This window comes from Peromyscus californicus, unplaced genomic scaffold (genome assembly GCF_007827085.1).
Source record: "Peromyscus californicus insignis strain IS unplaced genomic scaffold, ASM782708v3 Scaffold_12__1_contigs__length_115047231, whole genome shotgun sequence".
Lineage (NCBI taxonomy): Eukaryota > Metazoa > Chordata > Mammalia > Rodentia > Cricetidae > Peromyscus > Peromyscus californicus.
The window spans coordinates 55,738,758-55,759,120 of record NW_026294413.1 but is presented as its reverse complement, the minus strand read 5'-3'; the positions used below and the strand labels follow the sequence as shown (position 1 = coordinate 55,759,120).

Here is a 20,363-nt window from a genome sequence, read left to right as displayed (position 1 = left end):
GGACCCTGTCTCGAAAAGCAAAAATGAAGTATGGGGGCGCTAGGAAATCCTAAGGTTAAACAAAGCAGAATTCAAGACTCTTTTTTTTTTTCATTTGCAAATGGCATGCCTTTCAAGGACTTAATCTAGACCTCAGTTTGTCGTCTATATAACAAGAACCAGACTGGATGATGACTCAAGAGCCGTTAGCCCCAGCTTCCTGATTCATGAAGTGACAATCCAGGGAGACGCGCTGCTTTGAACTGGCAGGCACCACCGCAATCTCTTGTTTTGTCTGAGGAAATTAAACAAGAATAGGGAGTCGCTGTGCAGAAACTGCTTCCCTGACTGCTTCGTGCAAAGTTGGGAGAGACAAATTGCTGGAATTCTTCCCTAAGCAGCTTACAGTTTATATCAGGAAAGTGTAATTTTTGCAGAGCAAAACAGACAAGACAGTATGTCTACAAATGTACAACAGTTTGCATCTCACCAAATCCTTGATTTAGGTTTCTCTTTGAAATGAGGCTTACACAAGAGAAGGGGGGTTAGGATGAAAGAAAATTGAAAATTGCATAATAAGCAACCCAAAGAACACTTTCAGGAGCTACAAACAGGATCAGTTTTGATGAAGGAAAGTCTGTTGGCCATCAATTATAAACCTTCCTAATGAACTTAGATCTCTGAGTCCCCAAATTATAGTTCCCTAAGGAACAAATGGAACCTTTCATTTTTATAAATGAAATCTGCACAAGGACTGTCCAGCAAGCAAAGGGTAAGGCCCCACTTGGAGTGCTTTGCTACTCAGAATATTTAGATCGTCAGATTTGTTCATCTCTATTTCTGTGTATAATGTGGGTCTCTCTCTCCTCCCTCCCTCCCTCCCTCCCTTCCTTCTTCCTTCCTGCTTCCTTTTTCTTTCTTTTAGACAAGGTCTCATTAAGTTGCCCAGGGTGACCTGTCACTCACAATCCTGCCTCATCCCCAAGGTACAGGGATTACAGGCCTGCACCAACACGACCATTTTTTTATTTCATTATTATCTTTATCTGTCTAGATTTGGCTATTAGTTCTACTAGGACTAAAGGTCCACAACTCATCTTTGATCTTCATTCTGGCTTTAATGTGTTAATATTCTCAAAGGCCGTATGGTTTTTTTTATCTTTTTTTTGAGACATGGTTTCTCTGTGTAACATTGGCTGTCCTGGAACTTGGAACTCTTGCTGTAGACCAGGGTGGCCTCGAACTCAGATGTCCACCTGTCTCTGCCTCCCAAGTGCTGGAATTAAAGGCGTGCAGCACCACCCACCACCCAGTGAATTTTTTTTTAATCTTAAATATGTGATAAGGATTAGAAAATGGTATTTGACAGTAGTTATTAATACCAAGAAGTATCAAAAGTCTATCATTTCAAGCCAACAATTAGGTTTCCAACTGGCCTATCTGCACTGAGACGGCCATGTCCCCTCCTGCTCTGATCTTCCCAGGCCATGCCTGGGCCAGGATCAGGACACCTGCTGCAGTTCTTAACAACACTGCCCTTCTCCTCAGGAGCAGGAGATTCCAGACTTTTCATTTATCCAACCACTCAGGAGAATAGTGGATATCATGACCAACTGACTGGTTATTATTCTAGAAGTTTCTTTTTTAAACTTTATATTTATATATGCATTGGTGTTTTGCCTGCATGTATGTCTGTGTGAGGGTGTTGGATCCCCCAGAACTGGAGTTACAGACAGTCATGAGCTGCCATGTGGATGCTGGAAATTGAAGCCAGGTGCCCTGGAAGAACAGCCAGTGCTCATAACCACTGAGCCATCTCTATAGCTTGCAATCCCGAAGTTTCTAGTCTGAAGATCCTATGTAAACACATGGGTTGACTACCTTGATCTAGATAGATATTAACCCAGCTACAGTTTACTGACTGGCTCACTGGCACCAGAGGTCACCTACAAGCCTATCTCGCCTAAATGTACACGAGATTAAATTTAATCTTTTAGGAGAGGAGAGCTGAAACAAGGCAATTCAAAATTAGAGAACAAAAGGTCTGTGGTCTACAAACACAGGGACTTTTCCCCCCACAGCTTCCTCATCTGAAGAACAGAGGTCACAGCCCATTGTCCACACGGTTTGTGGAGCCCAGAAAAGGGAATCTGTGCAGCGCCCCTTGGACTATGACTAACACCTGGCGGGGACTGACTCCCGGGCGTCACCTGCCCCCATCTCTTTCTCCCCTTCCCTGCTCAGCTTCCTATTTTGAGCACAATAGCTTCTGCCTGTGCAACCACAGCCACGGCCACCCTCATCCGTGTTAGAAGCCATTAGAAGAAAACTGCCAATCAAGAAGGACTAGAGATCAGAGGACAAATTCATCTTCAGCATCCTTCTGGGGTTCCTGGACAATAACCTGCATGTGATCGTGGGGCGTTTTATTAGAGGCAGCTAAGCATTCCTCTGGAGAAGCAGCACTTGGATCTGGGATGTGTTAGTATCTAAGCTCTCTCTTTTCTATCCCTTCTGAGCATTTCTGTAATGATTCAGCTGAGGAGTCAGGGTGTGATTCAGAAGGCCAGCAATGCTCTTAATCATATACACTCCCCGTACCTCTCCCCTCTTTCACTGACCTCTCTGTTCTTTTCCACTGAGTTCTTTCTTGATAATCAAAGTAGGAGTAGTAAAAGAGGAGGGAAAAATCTGATTCTAACAAGGCAGTTTTAGCCACAAGCATGAAAAATAATCAGCCCAGAACATCTACATCTAATTACAAAGGTTATCATAAGCTTGCAGTTGAGGAACCAGGCACATGCCTCAAGTCTCAGCACTAGGGAGACAGGGGCAGGGTGACTGTCACAAGTTCAAGGCCAGTCTAGTCTACATAGCAAGTTTTAGATCAGCCTCTACTACATAGTGAAGACTTATCTCAAAAACAAACACAACGATTGCTCCTGAGATATGTTCTCATTAGATGAAGATAAAGATAGCTAAGATTAAAGCAGTCGTATCTCTGATACTTTTGAGTTTACTGCATCCAACTTATGAACAGAAATTGTAAGTGAGGTAGAAAATGAGAAGCTAGAAGCAAGATTTACACAATCTAGAAAAGACTGTTGTGGTACATTACTTTATCTAGGCAAAGATGTGTTACATTTGTTTCTGCTGAGGCATATTACTTTAACTATGTGAAGGTGTGCTATATTTGTCTTTGCTGCCTTTGTTAATGATGTAAAGATGTGTTATATTTGTTTCACCTTGCCTGCCTAAGGCACCTGACTGGTCTAATAAAGAGCTGAATGGCCAATAGCTAGGCAGAAGAGGGATCGGCAGGGCTAGTGGGCAGAAGAGAATAAATAGGAGGAGGAATGCAGACTCCAGAGAGGAGAGAAGGAGGAGAAAACAACAAGGAAGAAAGGAACATGGCCGGGCTCAGAAGCCAGGCAGCTTCCAGCCAGCCAAGGAGACAGCAGGGAAGTAAGATATACAGAAAGAAAGCAAAGTAAAAAGCCCCAGGTAAAATGTAGATGAAGAGAAACAGATTAAAATAAGAGCGAAGGTAAGGCCAAGCATTCATAATAAATAACAAGTCTCCCTGTCATGATTTGAGAGCTGGTTGGTGGCCCAAAAGAAAGTATGCTACAAGGCTCTTTTGAATGACAGTCAATGAGGCCAGTGGCTATTTTTCTCCATATGTACAATGACTCTAAGACAAACCTCATTTCACTGAGGAAAAGAATGATCCTCAATCAGGCAACCAACATCTGTTCATTTCAACTATCCACCTGAAAGGGAGGAGGTTCCAGCAGCAGCTTCTGACTTGGGCATACGTCTCAGCAGAACCTGCAGTCCCTGTGGGCCATCCAAGGACAAGCAATTCTCAGCAATCCCAGGATTGTGCCTGGGAGGACCACAGAACTGAACCTCAGCTTCTGTGGCATTACAGGCACTGGAGCCCCAGATGACCGATACTCAGCGAGAAAGACACACACACACACACACACACACAGAGAGAGAGAGAGAGAGAGAGAGAGAGAGAGAGAGAGAGAGAGAGAGAGAGAGTAGGGGGATCTGGGAAGTCACTTGGCCAAGCCTTCCTTCAAAAGTGAAGGAAGGGGCCCAGTGTGTGCATGCATGTGTATGTGCATGTGTGCAGCTGAAATGACAATGGTGAGGGAAATTACTGTCATGTCACTTAGGATGCTTAGCATAGTTTGTCTAAAATCTTCCATCCTAAACTCAGAGGCAAGTGATTCAAACTTTTCAAGACTTAGGGTCCTCATTAATAAGGTGATAATTTTTGGACAAGGATTTGACTGACCAGCCTGTTGGTTATAAGAATACACAGAACATATAAAGAAGCAATATAGCCCCCATACATATGTCCCATAATGACCCAGAAAACATCTTGTGTGCATACATCTCTGACTGCTGGTTAATAAACACCTTCATATCTATGATACTAGTGGTTTGCAGATTTTAGCATGCATCAGGAGCCCCTGGAAGGCTTTCAAGAACACAGACTTCTGGGTCTAACTTCTGATCCAGTAGGTTAATGAGGTCCAAAGATCTGCACCTATAGCAAGCATGTCTGCAAGCTTTGCTAGTTTAGGGAAGACATTCTAAAAATCCAGTGTCCTTCCTACGCAAAGGAGCTAACGTGGTCCTCAGTTTACAGATACTGACACAGCATCTCAGAGAAAGTCCGTGGTCTGCAATATATGAAATCAGTCATCACAGCAGTAGGAACTAAGGCTGGCTATGCCCAGACCTGGCTCTGCTCTTCTCAGTTCTCAATGGAGGTATTTTAATTGCTTGATACCTCAGTTTCCTGCTTGTAAAACAGATATCATTACAGCACCCCTTACGTGAGGAGTAAAGGCTGAGAGATGTTAGGCACCTGTAGTAGAATATTATTTTAAGGTGTGCTACTTTTGTTTATGTTGCATTTGTTTAACTCTGTGAAGCTGTGTTACTGGGCCTATCTAAAACATCTGATAGTCTAATAAAGAACTGGCCATTAGCAAGGCAGGAGAAAGGATAGGTGGGGCTGGCAGGCAGAGAGTATATATAGAAGGAGAAAACTGGGAGGAGGAATCTAAGATTGAGGAGACAGAAAAGGAGGAGGATTCCAGGGGCCAGCCACCCAGCTACACAGCAAGCCACAGAGTAAGAGTAAGATTTACAGAAGTAAAAGAATGGGAAGAGCCCAGAGGAAAAGGGTAGACGGGATAATGTAAGATAAGGAAAGCTGGACAGAAACTAAACCAAGCTAAGGCCGGGCATTCATAAGTAAGACTAAGCCTCTGGGTGTGAATTTATTTGGGAGTTGGGTGACGGGCCCCCAAAAAAGAGCCCCAAAGCAACAACAGGCACCCAAGTCTGTGACTAGCACCCAGCAATCCTCAGTATATATTAACTACCTTTGTAAGTCGATGACAGAGCTGAGACTCAAAGACAGGTAGGTCTCAGGCGCACTCTTTATTATCATCAACACATGTCTTGTGCTGAGTACCAGAAAACCTTTCTCTTCTGTAGCTGGAGTTTTCTCCAGTCCCACTCGTGCTCACAGCCGCCCAGACCCAAGTAAACACACAGAGACTTGTATTACTTATAAACTGTATGGCCATGGCAGGCTTCTTGCTACCTAGTTCTTATATCTTAAATCAACCCATTTCTATTAATCTATAAGTTGCCACATGGGCTTGTGGCTTACCGGTACTTTACATTTTGCTTCTCATGGCAGCAGCTGGCACCGTCTCCTGACTCAGCCTTCCACTTGCCAGCATTCTCCTCTCTCTTGTCCTGCCTATATTATACTTCCTGCCTGGCTACTGGCCAATCAGCATTTCATTTATCAGTCAATCAGAGCAACACATTCATGGCATACAGAGCCGTACCCACAGCACTCTTCTCTTAATTTCAGAGATGCTTAGAAATGGAAGACCAGTGGAAATTCTAGATCCTATAAAAACCCAACCCCAAGTGGAAAAGTCTTAAGATCACACAGCTAATTAGAGGTAGGATCAGAAGAGCAAGGCAGGACAATTTTTCTAAGGGCCACATAAGTGATTTTTACATTTTACTTTGCATTTGTGTGTGAGCACACGCATGCGCACATATGGTCTGTGAAAGCTAGAGGCATCAATCAGATCCCCCTGGAGCTGGAGTTACAGATGGTGGTGAGCTCTCTGACATGGGTGTCATTATAATAAACTAAAATAAATGTTACTCTGTATTTAACTATACTTCTGAACCATCAGAGGCATACAAACAACAAATGAGTAGATAGGAAAGACGGGTAAAGGCACTGCCACCGAGCCTGACAACCAGAGTTCAATCACTGGGACCCACACAGTAGAAGGAGAAAACCAACCTCTGCAACTTGTCCTCTGATCTCTACTCAAGTTGTGGCACACATGGCCACACACTGACATATACATATACCCAAATAAATGAGCAATGTAAAATTTGAGAAAAACAAAAGCAAATGAGCAACTGTCATTTATGTAAGAAATAATCAATAAATCAGAAAGTAAGCAAAAATCAGATCCACGATTCATATGTTTATCATATATACATACATACACACACACACATATATATTTGCAACACAATAAAATTTGTCTTATTCAAAACAACTGGAGTCAAGTCAACCCACAGATATATACAATCTTTTTCAACTTTATTTCCTCTTAGACTCTAAAGGCATATACATTATTACTCTTATGAATTAATCTACATTCCACAGACAGTATTTCATGACGATCCCTTACATTTCAAAGAAAGTAACCTGCATTCCATTCTCATCTCAGATACATTTACTAGCAACCAAATGTAACATAAAAAAGTTTTGTGATTTCAACATGCCTTTTGACTTATCCCCACAGCAATAAAGTATTTTTAGGCATGAATACTCATAAAAGGGATATTCAGTTCATAAAAATCTGACCACCAAACTTACAACACGATCTAAACGTTAATAGGAAAATCACATGTTTTTAAGGAGACATCTAGGCTCGATGGCTTGCTCATCTTCTGACATTTAAAAATAAAAGCCATTCTAAAAGCAGTGGAAAAACTTATCTGCTGTTCTCCCACATGAGAGTTCTGTACGTCATTTTCATACAACTCAACTCTAATGAGTTGTTGGGTAGCAGTGAGCTACAGTCACTGCCTTGGCAGCAATGGAAAGCCCAGCAGTTACCAATTCTGCCTGCACCCTGCACCCTGCACTCTGTATACCATCATGGGGCAGCGGCGACGGGGGAGGGGGGGGGCGGGTCCTACGGACAAAGACATCCTGCTTTATGAGCTGTGTAAACCTTGTGTGCATACATCATTCACCGTTCATAACGCCAACCTAGCCTTCTGTCCCAGAGAGAACTTTTTAAAATACCAGAGCATAATATACTGTACAAGAGGAAAAAGGGGCAGGGGAGCGGGGCACCAAACTGACAAGAAACTAGAGATGTATCTGTCTCCATAGAATGCTGGGGACATTTGGCTTTTGGTCACTCAGACTCAACACTGAAAGAGCCATCTTAGAGCTGCTATCTCCACCCTACCTCGAAGCCTGTCCTTCTTGGTCTGAACACAGGACAACATGTGTCCCTGTGGTCTTGAGCATCCTCTCTCCACGCTCCTCACATGCATTTAAGAGTCACATCATGGGCTGTGTGGAGCTGAAAAAGTAGTTCCAAAGCACTCACCAAGAAAGAATTAGCCATGGGTGACATTGCAATACTATCCTCCCAGCCCATGCCAACGTAGTAACTCTCCCCTCACTTCATAAGAAGTCTTATCCCCCAGCTCCAAAACACACCCTTCTGCAGACTCCTGCCATCCCAGTAGCTCTCTGCTCATACCATACTCAGTCTTATTTCTCAGCTTCCAAATCTCCCAATACTTCCCTGCCTATGATAAAGAACTTCTGATGGTCCTTCCTGTCAAGTCCCTTTTTGAAATTCCCTTGTTCAAATGGCTTTTGCTACTTTCCTCCCACTGACCTAATCCTAACCATAAATTAAATTTACAAAAGCCTAATTCAGCCACAGCATGTTCTGGATGACAGTGCTAAGCCATCCAACTTAGAGCTGAGCCATCTGTCTTAGTTACTATTGCTGTGAACAGACACAATGACCAAGAAAAGTGTTTAATTGGGGGGATTGCTTACAATTTCAGAGGGTGAGTTCATGACCACCATGGTGGGGAGCATGGTAGCAGGCAGGCATAGCACTGGAGCAGTAGCTGAGAACTTACATCTGATCCATGAACAGGAGATGAGAGAGAGAGAGAGAGAGAGAGAGAGAGAGAGAGACAGAGACAGAGACAGAGACAGAGACAGAGACAGAGACAGAGAGAGAGACAGAGAGAGCAAGCCCTTAGTTTGGGCTTTTGAAACCTCAAAGCCCACTCCCAGTGACACACACCTCTTCCAACAAGGTTACAATTCCTAATCCTTCACCAGCTGGGAACCAAACATTCAAATATGTGACCCTATGGGAGGCATTCTTTTTCAAGTCACCATATCAACACAACCTGCTGTGTGATGTGGCCTGGCCAGGTCCTTCATGGGCTCCATGAAAGGGATGCCTTCAACCAGTGGCTCCTATTGGTAAAGTCTATTTGCTCAAGGGCTTTTGGGACATGGGGCTTCCCTGGGAGTTACCAGAGGATGATTTGTGTACATTGATTCCTATTTACCAAAACTGTTAAGACCTTCCTTCCCTGGTGAATTTCTCAAGAGGAAGTGAAAACTACTGGTGGCAACACCTTGTCTTGTCTGTACTCCACGGTGGTGGGGGATAGGAACAATTCAACCCCTTGACAAACAAGGTTAAAGGCATTTTGGTAGCTCTTTGGCTCTCCGAAGGAGTAAAGTTAGTAGTCTAGGTTTAGAACCACTTTTTGTCTCTTAATTCTCTGCCACATAATAGAAAAAAAATGGAGTAATATTGATAATGTTCTAATATTTAAATCTCACTTTTTTTTCTTTTGGCCATCTCAATTTATACTTATCTTTAAAAAAAAAAAAAAATCTCTGCTCTCTGGACCGTAGAAGTTTTATTTGTATTGGCCCAGGATCGGAAACAATAAAAAATTCCTTCCACTCTAGAACAAACAGGCTGTGGTACATTCCCTACAACTGTACTCAGTGATGAGAGAGACAAGTGTGGCTGCATACAATGTAAAGAAATGGCAGGTCAAGTGATGAAGCCAGACTCAAAGAGGATGTACACAAACTGCACTGTCCTGTGGTTATAACATTCTGGAAGAGAGAAAACCATAAGAGAAGAAGACAGATTCATGGTTGCCAAGGGCTACGGCTGGCAGGTGGTTGGTGATGAAGGGATGTGGGGACAGCAGTGGAGTGAGGAGAGGGCTCTGTATTCTAACTGCCGGGTACTGCATGACTGAATGGGTTTGTCAAAACTCTCAACTACGCAGGACAGTAAATGACAAGGCTAGCAACTCAAACACAAAGTAGAACTGTTCATTCAACAAATATCTCAGTAATGACTTACTGGCTAGAGAACCAAGTGAGTGTGATGTGTTCCCACCCCATTGGTGAAAAACCATAACTAGGGGTTTAACAGGAAAAGAAAAATCCACAAGTACTAAAATAAAAAAAAAAAACACATGGTAATACTTTTATAACTTGGGAAAAATTAGAATTTCTGCACTGACAGCCCAGTTAAAAAAGCAAAAGACTCTAGGTTTGGTCAGACTAAAATTAAAGTTCCCGTAGGATAAAATGCCCATAAGTAACAGGGGAATTCACCCCCTGGGGGAAAATTATAATAGAAAGAATGGCAGAAAAATGTGTGACAGAAGATATGAATCACCAACAGTGAAGAAGAGATAATGCTCCAAAGGACACACAGAGGTCAATCCCAGAAGCCTAAAGGCTCATGAGGTGCATGAACGTACTTTAAAGTGTTCATTTTCACCATTAGGAATCAAAGCAACAAAATGTTTAAAAATATGGCGACCAAAGTTGGAAGCATGTGTATGAAAACACCGCCCCGATGTACCCAAAGGACTCTTCATCCTACCACAGAGACACTTGCCCAACCATGTTCATTGCTGCTCTATTCCTAATAGGCGAGAAAAAATGAAAAAGAAAATGTAGTACATTTACACCATGGAATATTACTCAGTTGTTTAAAAAAATGATAGCATGAAACTCGAAGGTAAATGAATGTAAGTAGAAAAAAAACCCAACATCCTGAGTGAGCTAACCCTGACCCAGAAAGACAAATATGATATGCATTTGCTTATATGTGGATATTAGTTGTTAAGTCAACAATAACAAAGCTACAATCAATAGAATGACAAAGGTAGATTTCCCTAGAAAAGGGAAACAGAATAGATAGTTATGGATGGATGGGGGTGGGGACTAGAACAAGAGGATCACACATCACACGGAGAGTGTTTAGGAGAGGGAATACAGGGAAAGACAGCTAAACTTAAGGGCCATTTGAGGGGCATAGTATCAAAACTTAATACCATAGAAGCTTCCAAAAAAATATACAAATATGAGGGCAATCTAAATGAAATGGCAAAATAACAGGGAAGACAGAGCCCCAGACAGACGTCTCATCATCAAACGAAGCTTCTAGTACCAGGAATGGGTTACATCTAACCTACTGAGTCATTGGCCAAAGGGTTCCCATGAGAATCCCCAAACAACCTAGACTGTTGTCAAGACTACAGGTTACTCTCCACAAACCGATGGCAAGGCCCCACGGCTGAAGACAACACCTACACAGCTCACTGAACATGGAGAAGTCCAGCTGGTGCCTACATAGAGTCTTCACTCCTACATTCTAGTGTCTTTGATACAGGAAAGTACTCTGCATGCTACCAGAGGAGAAACATAAATATTGACCCAGCCACAAACCCGCTAATTTACCATGCTGTCCTGCCTGCAAGACATGCTACTGCAATGGTGGCACAAAGCTTGAGGGAGTCACCAACTACTATCTGATTAGACTGAAGGCCCACTCCGTGAGATGGGACCCATACCCAACCCTGCTTAGGTGACCAAGAACCTCAGACTAGACAGCCCAGGGACCTAGGGAAAAAACAAACACTGGCAAAAAACAACACACACACACACACACACACACACACACACACACACACACACACACACAAAAAAAAAAAAAAAAAAAAAAAAAAAACAACAAAAAAAACAAAACAAAAAAAAACAGCAAAAAAAGTGACTCCTAATGACATTCTGCTATTCTTATAGATCAGTGCCTTGCTTAACCACCATCAGAGGAAAATCCTCCTGCAGCAGATGAGAATAATACAGACACCCACAGCCAGACATTATACAGAATGACAGACCTTGGAACACTCAGCCCTAGTGGGATGTTTCCATCAAATCCCTCTCCTCAGGGCTCAGGAAACCCTGTAGAGGAGGAGGACGCAGAAAGAGTTTAACAGCCAGTGGGGATGGAGGACACTAAGGAAACAAGACCCTCCAAATACAGCAGGACTGATGTGCACATGAACTCACAGAGACTGAGGCAGCATGCACTGGACCTGGACAGGTCTGAGTCAGATGGAGTCCTAGAACTGAAAGGATACATAGACACATGCCCCCAACCCTAACCCAGAAGTAATCTCCAATTGATAACCATTTGCAAAAAAATTTAGTTTTTTCCAAGGAAGTCTCACTGAAGAAATAAACTACTCTTAAGGGCAGGCTGCATGCTTAGCAGTTAAGTGGCAACAGAAAATGAATTTAATGGCATCTTTGGAGCTTCCTTATCATATCAAGGCTTCCCCGCCCCTTAATTTTATCTTATCTTTTATTTTTATTTTGTTTATATATTTTTTCTATATTGTAGCTGGAAGGTTTCTGCTGTGGGATGGTCTGTATGTCAAATGTGTTGCTGATTGGTCAATAAATAAATCACTGATTGGTCAGTGGCCACGCAGGAAGTATAGGCGGGACAAGGAGGAGAAGAATGCTGGGAAGTGGAAGGCTGAGTCAGAGAGACACTGCCAGCCGCCATGATGACAAACCGCATGTGAAGATGCCGGTAAGCCACGAGCCATGTGGCAAGATATAGATTTATGGAAATGGATTAATTTAAGCTGTAAGAACAGTTAGCAAGAAGCCTGCCACGGCCATACAGTTTGTAACCAATATAAGTCTCTGTGTTTACTTGGTTGGGTCTGACGGCTGTGGGACTGGCAGGTGATAGAGATTTGTCCTGACTGTGGGCCAGGCAGGAAAACTTTAGCTACAAATGGCGCCCAACGTGTTGGCAAGAGTTTCCACCTAAAACCTGAGTAAAAAGATTCTAAAATGGAGCTAAAAACAGCTCCTAGTTGTCTCTTTTAAGCTAGCGGCAGCCTGTGTGTTTGAGCTACTATGGAATGGCTACCCACTACAGGTTTCTCCAGTAGCATCCGGCCATGTGGTCCCCTCAGCTGCTTATAAAATAATCATTCAGAGGCTTAATATTAATTACTAATTGCATGGCCTATGGCAGGCTTCTTGCTAGCTAGCTCTTACAACTTAACCCATTTCTATTAATCTATATGTTGCCACATGGCCGTGGCTTACCAGTACTTTCATATCTTGTTTCTCTTGGCAGCAGCTGGTGTCTCCTTCCTCTCTTTTCTCCTCTTATTCTCTCTCTTGGATTTTTCTACCTGGCTCCATCCTGCCCTGCCATAGGCCAATGCAGCTTTATTTACCAACCAATCAGAGCAACACATATTCACAACGTACAAAAAGACATCCCACAGCACTATATATATATATATATACCCTACAGGTCCTTTGCCTATATAGTATGCCTTCCTTTTAGTGTTTTTATGGGATTCCTGACTGTGCCAATGAGTGGGTCTCTGTATCTATATCTGTGTCTTGTGCCTTTTCTTGGGCTCTTTTCCATGTGTTTTGTCCTATTCCAATGCATTAGTTTTTATTTTATTTCATTATTATCCTTTAGAAGCCTGTTTGTTTTTAATGAGATGGAAAGGAGGTGGATCTGGATGTAAGGGGAGGGGAGATAGGAGGAAATGGGAGGAGTAGAGGGAGAGGGAATATATTAAGTGAGGGGGGACAAGCTATTTTCAATAAAAGGAAACAAATTTAAAGAAAATGCTGCCCAAAAAGGATACTATCCAGGATCTTGCCCCCCACCCCTGCCCCAGGTATGTGTATGGATAGAATGAATATGCGTGTATGTGTGTATGATTGTGTGTATGTTGGAGATGGAATTAAAGACTGAACCAACCACACCCAAGCTGAGGTCTCGTTTTCAGAAGCCCCTTTTGAATATAAGACATAGTATTTGAGTCTGGCAGGTTATGAAGAAATGGGCCTAAGCATGGTAAATGCAAATGCCAACCACATAAACTTAGCATGGTCATGGAATGCAACATGTAAACTTCCAGAAGTCCCTTTCACGGGCCTTTTCACAAGTAACCACTCTTCTGACTCTACAGATGGCGACTATTTCAAGCTTACTTTGAACCCTTCCTTATCTTCCTTATCCTTAAACCTGCTTCACTGAATTAGAGTTATTGATCATTTGTCTAATTTTTTTCCCAAACTAGAAAAAAAAGCATACTGCAATATCTACATAAATCATACTCCCTTATAATCTTTACTTCTTTGTTTGTGCGTAGGGAGAATGCCATGGTGTGGTGTGTGTGTAGGACAGAGGACAACTTACAGGCGTAGATTCTTTGCAGCTTGGGGGTTCTGGGGATCGAACCCAGGTTGTCAGGCCTAGCGGCAGGCATCTTCACCAGCTGGGCCATCTTGCCGGCCCACTGTTTTTGGTTAAATAAATAAACAAGTTTCAAGTCTATATAATAAATTGTTGGCACGTGTTCAAAATGTTAGAGAAAACGTTGATCTACTTGTTTCCATTTGAGTACTTCTTCAGTTATAAAAAGCAATCTGTGATCTAAAAACACACCTCAAATTACACAGACTTTAAATGAAATAATCAACTCCAACTGGATCTTTGAAAAGCACTGAGCTGGGTGGTGGTGGCGCACGCCTTTAATCCCAGCACTTGGGAGGCAGAAGCAGGCGGATCTCTGTGAGTTTGAGGCCAGCCTGGTCTACAAAGTGAGTTCCAGGAAAGGCGCAAAGCTACACAGAGAAACCCTGTCTCAAAAAAACAAAAAAAAAAGAAAGAAAGAAAGAAAGAAAGAAAGAAAGAAAGAAAGAAAGAAAGAAAGAAAGAAAGACAGACAGACAGAAAGAAAGAAGGAAAGAAAGAAAGAAAAGCACTAAGCAAAACAGTTGAAAAGAAATTCATAGGAAAGCAAAGTACTTGAGGGCTGACGAGAACCTTTGACAAGGAAACTGTGGGGGATTTTCCAAGACTTTCTGTGCATTTCCACAGATACAAATTAACCCAACAGAATTAGAAAGATGAATCTAAAGAATCTACCTGGAAAAATACATATAATTACAGCATTTTTTTGTCTGGTGAGGAAAGGTGTTTTAATAAGTAATGCTGATATTCTGGGCTACATACAAGAAAAGAAAAAGAGGGGGTTCCTCATCTCATATAAAATAAGAGTGGTGATGATAATGAGGAAGTCCTAGGCCTGGGCACTCCATTTCACAAAGTTTGAGAGCCACAGTAAGTGGCTTCCAAGGCAGTTGGCAGTGCCAGTCCCAGCAGAGAGGTCAGTACACAGGCCTCTCAACACAATGCCAGCATGAATGCCAGCGGCTCTCAGTTTCGTGGGGAATAATCTGACCAGCAATTATCCTTTGACCTCGGCAGGAATCAGAGCATCTCTGTGAGGAAACATGCACAGAGCTGTTTACTGCTAGGCTGCTTGGAGGAGTAGCACAGGCAGAAACAAAGCCTGAAGGCAAGAAAAAGGAAATGAAATATATCCTGGTGCCCGTGGAGAACAGTCATCTTTTATGGGGTGGTGAGTCAGGGCTGTTTATTCACTGACCTGGAAAAGGTGTCCATGATGCGTTGTTAAATGGATTAGGAGGGGGAAGGGGAGAGAAGTTGCTGAATACTGGATGTGATACGAATCTTTTCCGAATATCTGAAAAAGCAAACTGCAACTTACATGCACCTGTTTTCAGGAACAAAGAAGGGTGAGTGGTATCTGCTAGCCTCCATTGAAATTTTATTTGACATCTTTTCAAACTTGTAACTGGGTGGGACATGATGGTGCTCACCTTTAAATCCTTTAATCTGTGAGTTCAAGGCCAGCCTGGTCTACATAGTAAGCTCCAGGTCAGCTAAGCACAATACAGAGATACACTATCTCAAAAATTAAATTGAGGGGCTGGAGAGATGGCTCAGTGGTTAAGGGCACTGACTGCTCTTCTAGAGGACCCAGGTTCAATTCCCAGTACCCACATGGAAGATTACAACTGTCTGTAATTCCAGTTCCAGGGCACCTGACACCCATGGCAAAACACTAATACACATGAAAAAAAAAAACAAAAACAAAAACAAAAACTAAATTGATTATTTAATTCGTAAGTGCGGGCTAGAGAGATGGCTTAGTGGTTATAAGCACTTGTTGCTCTTGCAGAAGAGCCAGGTTGGATTCCCAGCACCCACACAGTGCCACTCAACCATCTCTAACTCCAATTCCAGGGGATCCGAAGCCCTTTGCTGACTTCCGCAGGCACCAGGCACACTCATGGTGCATACACATACATGCAGAGAAAGTATCCGTACACATCGAAACATAATCTAACAAAGTTTAACAAAAGAGTTAAAACTTGTGCTAAAATAAACACAACCACCTAAACAAGTGTACATTCCAGTAGGTTATAGATAGTCACACTGTTGTGCAAAATCAGGATCTTTAGTACTATGTGACTCTGTATCTATTCAACACTAACTCTCTGTGGCCTGCTTCCCTCCACTGCCTTCTACTCTCTGTCTCTGTGAGTCAGACTATTAAAGGCATCTTGATGAAGTGGAATCACAGTGTATTTTTCATTTTGTTTCTTGAAGATATCACTTCTCATGTTATCTAAGGTCTTCCATAATGCAGCATGTATCAGAAGTTCCTTCTTGCAAGATTAACAACTTTCCATCATACACACAGGCACTCACAGACACACATGGGGTACACACACACACACACACACACACACACACACACACACACACACTTATTTATCCACTCATTTATTGATGGACACTGAGGTTGTACAAGTAATGCCTTGATTGATTGACATGAATATGCAACCAACTCTATGAGACTTTGTTTTCATTATACCCAGGAGTGGATGTGCTAATACAAATGTTAATTCATTTTTCAGGATTTACTACAACTGCTTTCAACAAGTATTGCACCATTGTATACTGTCTCAAACACACACCAATTTCTACACATCCCTGTCAACATTTCTTTTCTTTCTTCTTTTTCTATCTATCTATCTATCTATCTATCTATCTATCTATCTATCTATCTATCTATCTACCTACCTACCTATTTTTGAAGAAGGGTCTCACTATCCAGCCTTGGCTGCCCTGGAACTTGCTGTGTAGACTAGGCTGGCCTCAAACTCTTAGAGATCCACCTGCCTCTGCTTCCCGAGTGCTGGGACTAAAGGCACATGCCACCATGCCTGGCTTCTTTTCATCTTTATAAGAGTACCCATGCTAATAGGTAGGAGGTAATATCGCATTGCTGGTTTTGGTTGTGTTGTTTTTTAAGATTTCTTTCATTTTATGCATACTGGTGTTTTGGCTGCATGTATTTCTGTCCACCTCGTGTATGCCTGGTACCCACTGAGGTCAGAAGAGGATGTCAGATCCCCGGAACAGGGCTGTAGGGAGCCTCTGCTGGAAGCCAGAAAAAAAAAGAGAGAATGTTAGGAGGAATGATTTCTACTGCAGTGTTACTGTGGCAATAATAGGATTCCTGATCTTTGTCCTACCTGTTAAGAGGATAAAGGGTGAACCTAGAGATCATTTTATTTATTCTCAGGGAACTTCTATGAAAGAGTGACAGGCAGGTACATCATGCTTTCATTTACATTTGAGAAAATAAAAATCTGAGTGAAGCAGATCTGCCCATCTATCTCTGAAGAAAGCTACTGTGTACCCCATCCCTGGAATAAATATGACATGACCCACTGAAATACATTTCTATTTAATTCTAAGAGGGGTTTTGGAACTATTTATAAGTGATAAGGTGTAGCCTTGGGGTTGTGCCCTTATTTCTGAAATAAGACTGGAATGATTCAAAGAAGGAAAAATCTGTATCCACCTTAGAATCCAAACCAAAGAACCAATGGAGCTCTGTGGAGCGATTATTCATATTCAATAATGGTGCAGGAGGACAGAGCAGCATGGGAAAAGTAGGATATCCAATGCATCATTTCCTTCTGAGGGAAGAGCATCCTCCACACATCAGGACCTCTAGAAGGAAGCCAGTGCTACCTGCTAGGGTGGAGAAGTGAGGAAAGGAGAGACGGAGAGAGCCTGCCTTCCATTCTACATAATGTACTCTATATCCTGTCTAGGAACCTATGTCTTCACATGAGCTTCTAAGGTTCTCTGTCTGTACTTCTCCATGGGATGTCCATCTGTCTCACACAGCCATTTAAAATGTAACTGATTTGAGAATTATGAAAGGCGGTACCCCCAGGTACACTGTGCTTCAAGGGCTCAGCAGCCATTTGGCTACTGATTCTGTCTTGGTTATTCCAGACACTAAGTAAGTTGTTGTATCAGACAGTGCTGACTCAGATGGTCCTCCAGCTCAGAAGGTCTTCTCCAGGAGGAAGACAGAGTGATGTGACACACGGAGCTGATATGGACCACTCCCCTTGCAGGCCACTGGAAACCTTCTCTCATGTCTGTACCTTTGATGACTGCTCTTTGGCTAATTGCTGTGGCTCCTGAGGTTGTTCAAGTGCTTTGTTTAGGCACTCCTTGGAAAGGTTCCTTCATCCCCATCCCCCATGCCCCAGGATCCCTAATTAGCAAACAAAAAGGAACCAGTATTTCCCAGGTCCCATCAGTGGCCTTGTAATCACAAAACTGGACAGAATGCTGAGTGATGAAAAGGACGGAGGGTGGGGTCTTCATCCCTTGAAATGGCCCCTTTTCCCTGCAGGTGAAAGAAAAGGACCACAGGGTTAGGGAGAAGGAGGAAGGGAACAAATGAGACAGAGGAACCTGGTAAAAGCAATCAAGGACAACTTCATAATGATGAAGAGAAATTAAGCATGGCCACTGACAGCCCCCAGGGAATAAAATACCATGTGTGTAATACAAAGAGTACTATGGAAAAAGAGATGGAAACTAAAAGGACCAATCTAGCATCTACTAGAAATCTCAGAAAGAACAAACGCATAAAATAGACAAAAAATATCAAAACAACACCACAAAGATATTCCAAAGGAAAGAAGGTAACTCTCCACCGTCAACGGACACACGACACAAATAACTGAAAGGCAATTCACACCGAGGCTTGCAAAGCCAGAAATTTTGTAACACACAAATGGAGAGGATTCTAGAATCTCCTAGAAGGAAAATCCAAGTCATACCTGAAGGAGCTGGAAAAAAAAACAAGAGTCGCTGCTATGACTTTCTTTAATAAAGCATCTTCGCCATCAAGCAGTAGACTCCATTTGGCAGGAAGATCCTTTCAAACCTAGAGTTTTATATCCAGTCAAATTAGTAATCAAATGGGAAGGTAGAATCAAAATACTTCTTGCCATGGAAGGTCTCAAAAAGGTTATCACAGAACCTTTCCTCAAGGAGTTATAGCAAGATACGGGCAAGGGAACCCAGTGAGTAAACCAAGGAGAAAAAAGAGACACTCCAACGTTGGAGATATCAAGAGTCCCAGAGTGATGGGGACAATAAATCTCAAGTGACCAGGGCCAAACATAAAGAGCAACCATGCCAGACTGGAAAAAAAAAACAGAGTACACGTCCTTTATGGTCTCTCCAGAATAACCATGCAATTGACAGGTTAACTAACAGACTGCTTACATGTTGTGGAAATGAAGCAATTAGAAGCATAAGTACCAGAGTTGGAGAAATGGCCATGAAACATGCAAGCATAGAGTACGAGATATCAGAGCATTTCAAACTTCAAATCAGCCATGTTCACCTGATCTACATAAACTTCCAAAATCTGAAAATCTTTGAAATCGGAAATACTTTTAGTTTCAAGCATTTCAGAAAATGGACATTCTCCCTGCCTGTAGTTATAATCATGGATAGGTATCAGGGTATATCACTAACACCCCACTGAGACTTTCTAATTGGCAAAGCCGGAAATACTGAATAGGAATTTCTTCCTTGATGTATGATTCAAAGTAGTCTTAATACCACCTTCTAATATTACCTTTGGTTCTCTGAGATCATAGACATGGTTCTCTTCCTGAGAAGGCTACCCTGAGCAAGAACATTCCTTCCTAGTCTTCAGCCAAGGTTCTCCAGGACTGTACCCTCCCCATGTAGGCCCAGCTCCATAGCTGTGTTCCAGATCATGGGAGCTAAAGATGCTAGGACAATAAATACTACTGGCTCAAGTTGCTTGCAAATGCCATTACCACTGCCATACAAAGAAGAACCCCAAACTCTTCAATAAGCTAACCCCACAGTGCAAGACAAGTCCCACAAGTGGCAAACTCCAGAAACGGAGGTGAGCAAGAACCCCAAAAACCAATGACTGCAACAGTCATTCTGAGGCCTACAGACGTCACCCAGCTACTTATTTAAACACAAAATACTTTTCATTTTTGCTTATTTATTTATGGAGGCATGGTCTTACTACCTAGTCCTGGTTGGTCTGGAGTTTGCTATGTTAACCAGGCTGGACTCAAACTCCGAGATCCACCTGCCTCTGACTCTCTAGTCCTAGTACCAAAGGTGTATGTCATCATGCCCAACCAGGAAATATTTTTAAACATCATCTCTCAGTTATATTAAGTTACATATCTATTTCCAGTGTTTGAAACAGTTAAGAAAATTAATTTGACATGGTTTGGGGAATATTTCATATATATGAATTTAGGGGGGTATTTCTATACATACATACATACATACACACACTATATTTACACAATTTCCCCTGCCCCCTCGAACTCTTCCCGTGTCCCTTATACTTCTCAAATTCATGGCCTCTTATTCTTTTGGTATTTTGTTTTTAGTTTACTCTCTAGTTGAGAAATTCTGTTTTCCTCTTGCTTTTTCTTTTAGAGTTTCACTCTCGAGCCCAGAATGACCTCAGCCTCCACCAGAGTGCTGGGATTACAGGTGTGAGCCAACACACTTGACACTGACTGGTTCCAATAATCTTTTCTTTATCCGAATTGAGAAAGTTGTATCAACATTAATAGGCATCATGTCTACTATTTATACTTTTGAACACAGAATGATACTGCTATA

The 20,363-nt window shown here is 42.3% G+C and overlaps 1 protein-coding gene across 1 annotated transcript in view; it reads right to left on the bottom strand.

Moving 5' to 3' along the window:
* Positions 1 to 20,363, bottom strand: part of Dock5 (dedicator of cytokinesis 5) — a 194,345-nt gene that overhangs the window by 144,955 nt on the left and 29,027 nt on the right. The window lies entirely within an intron of this gene.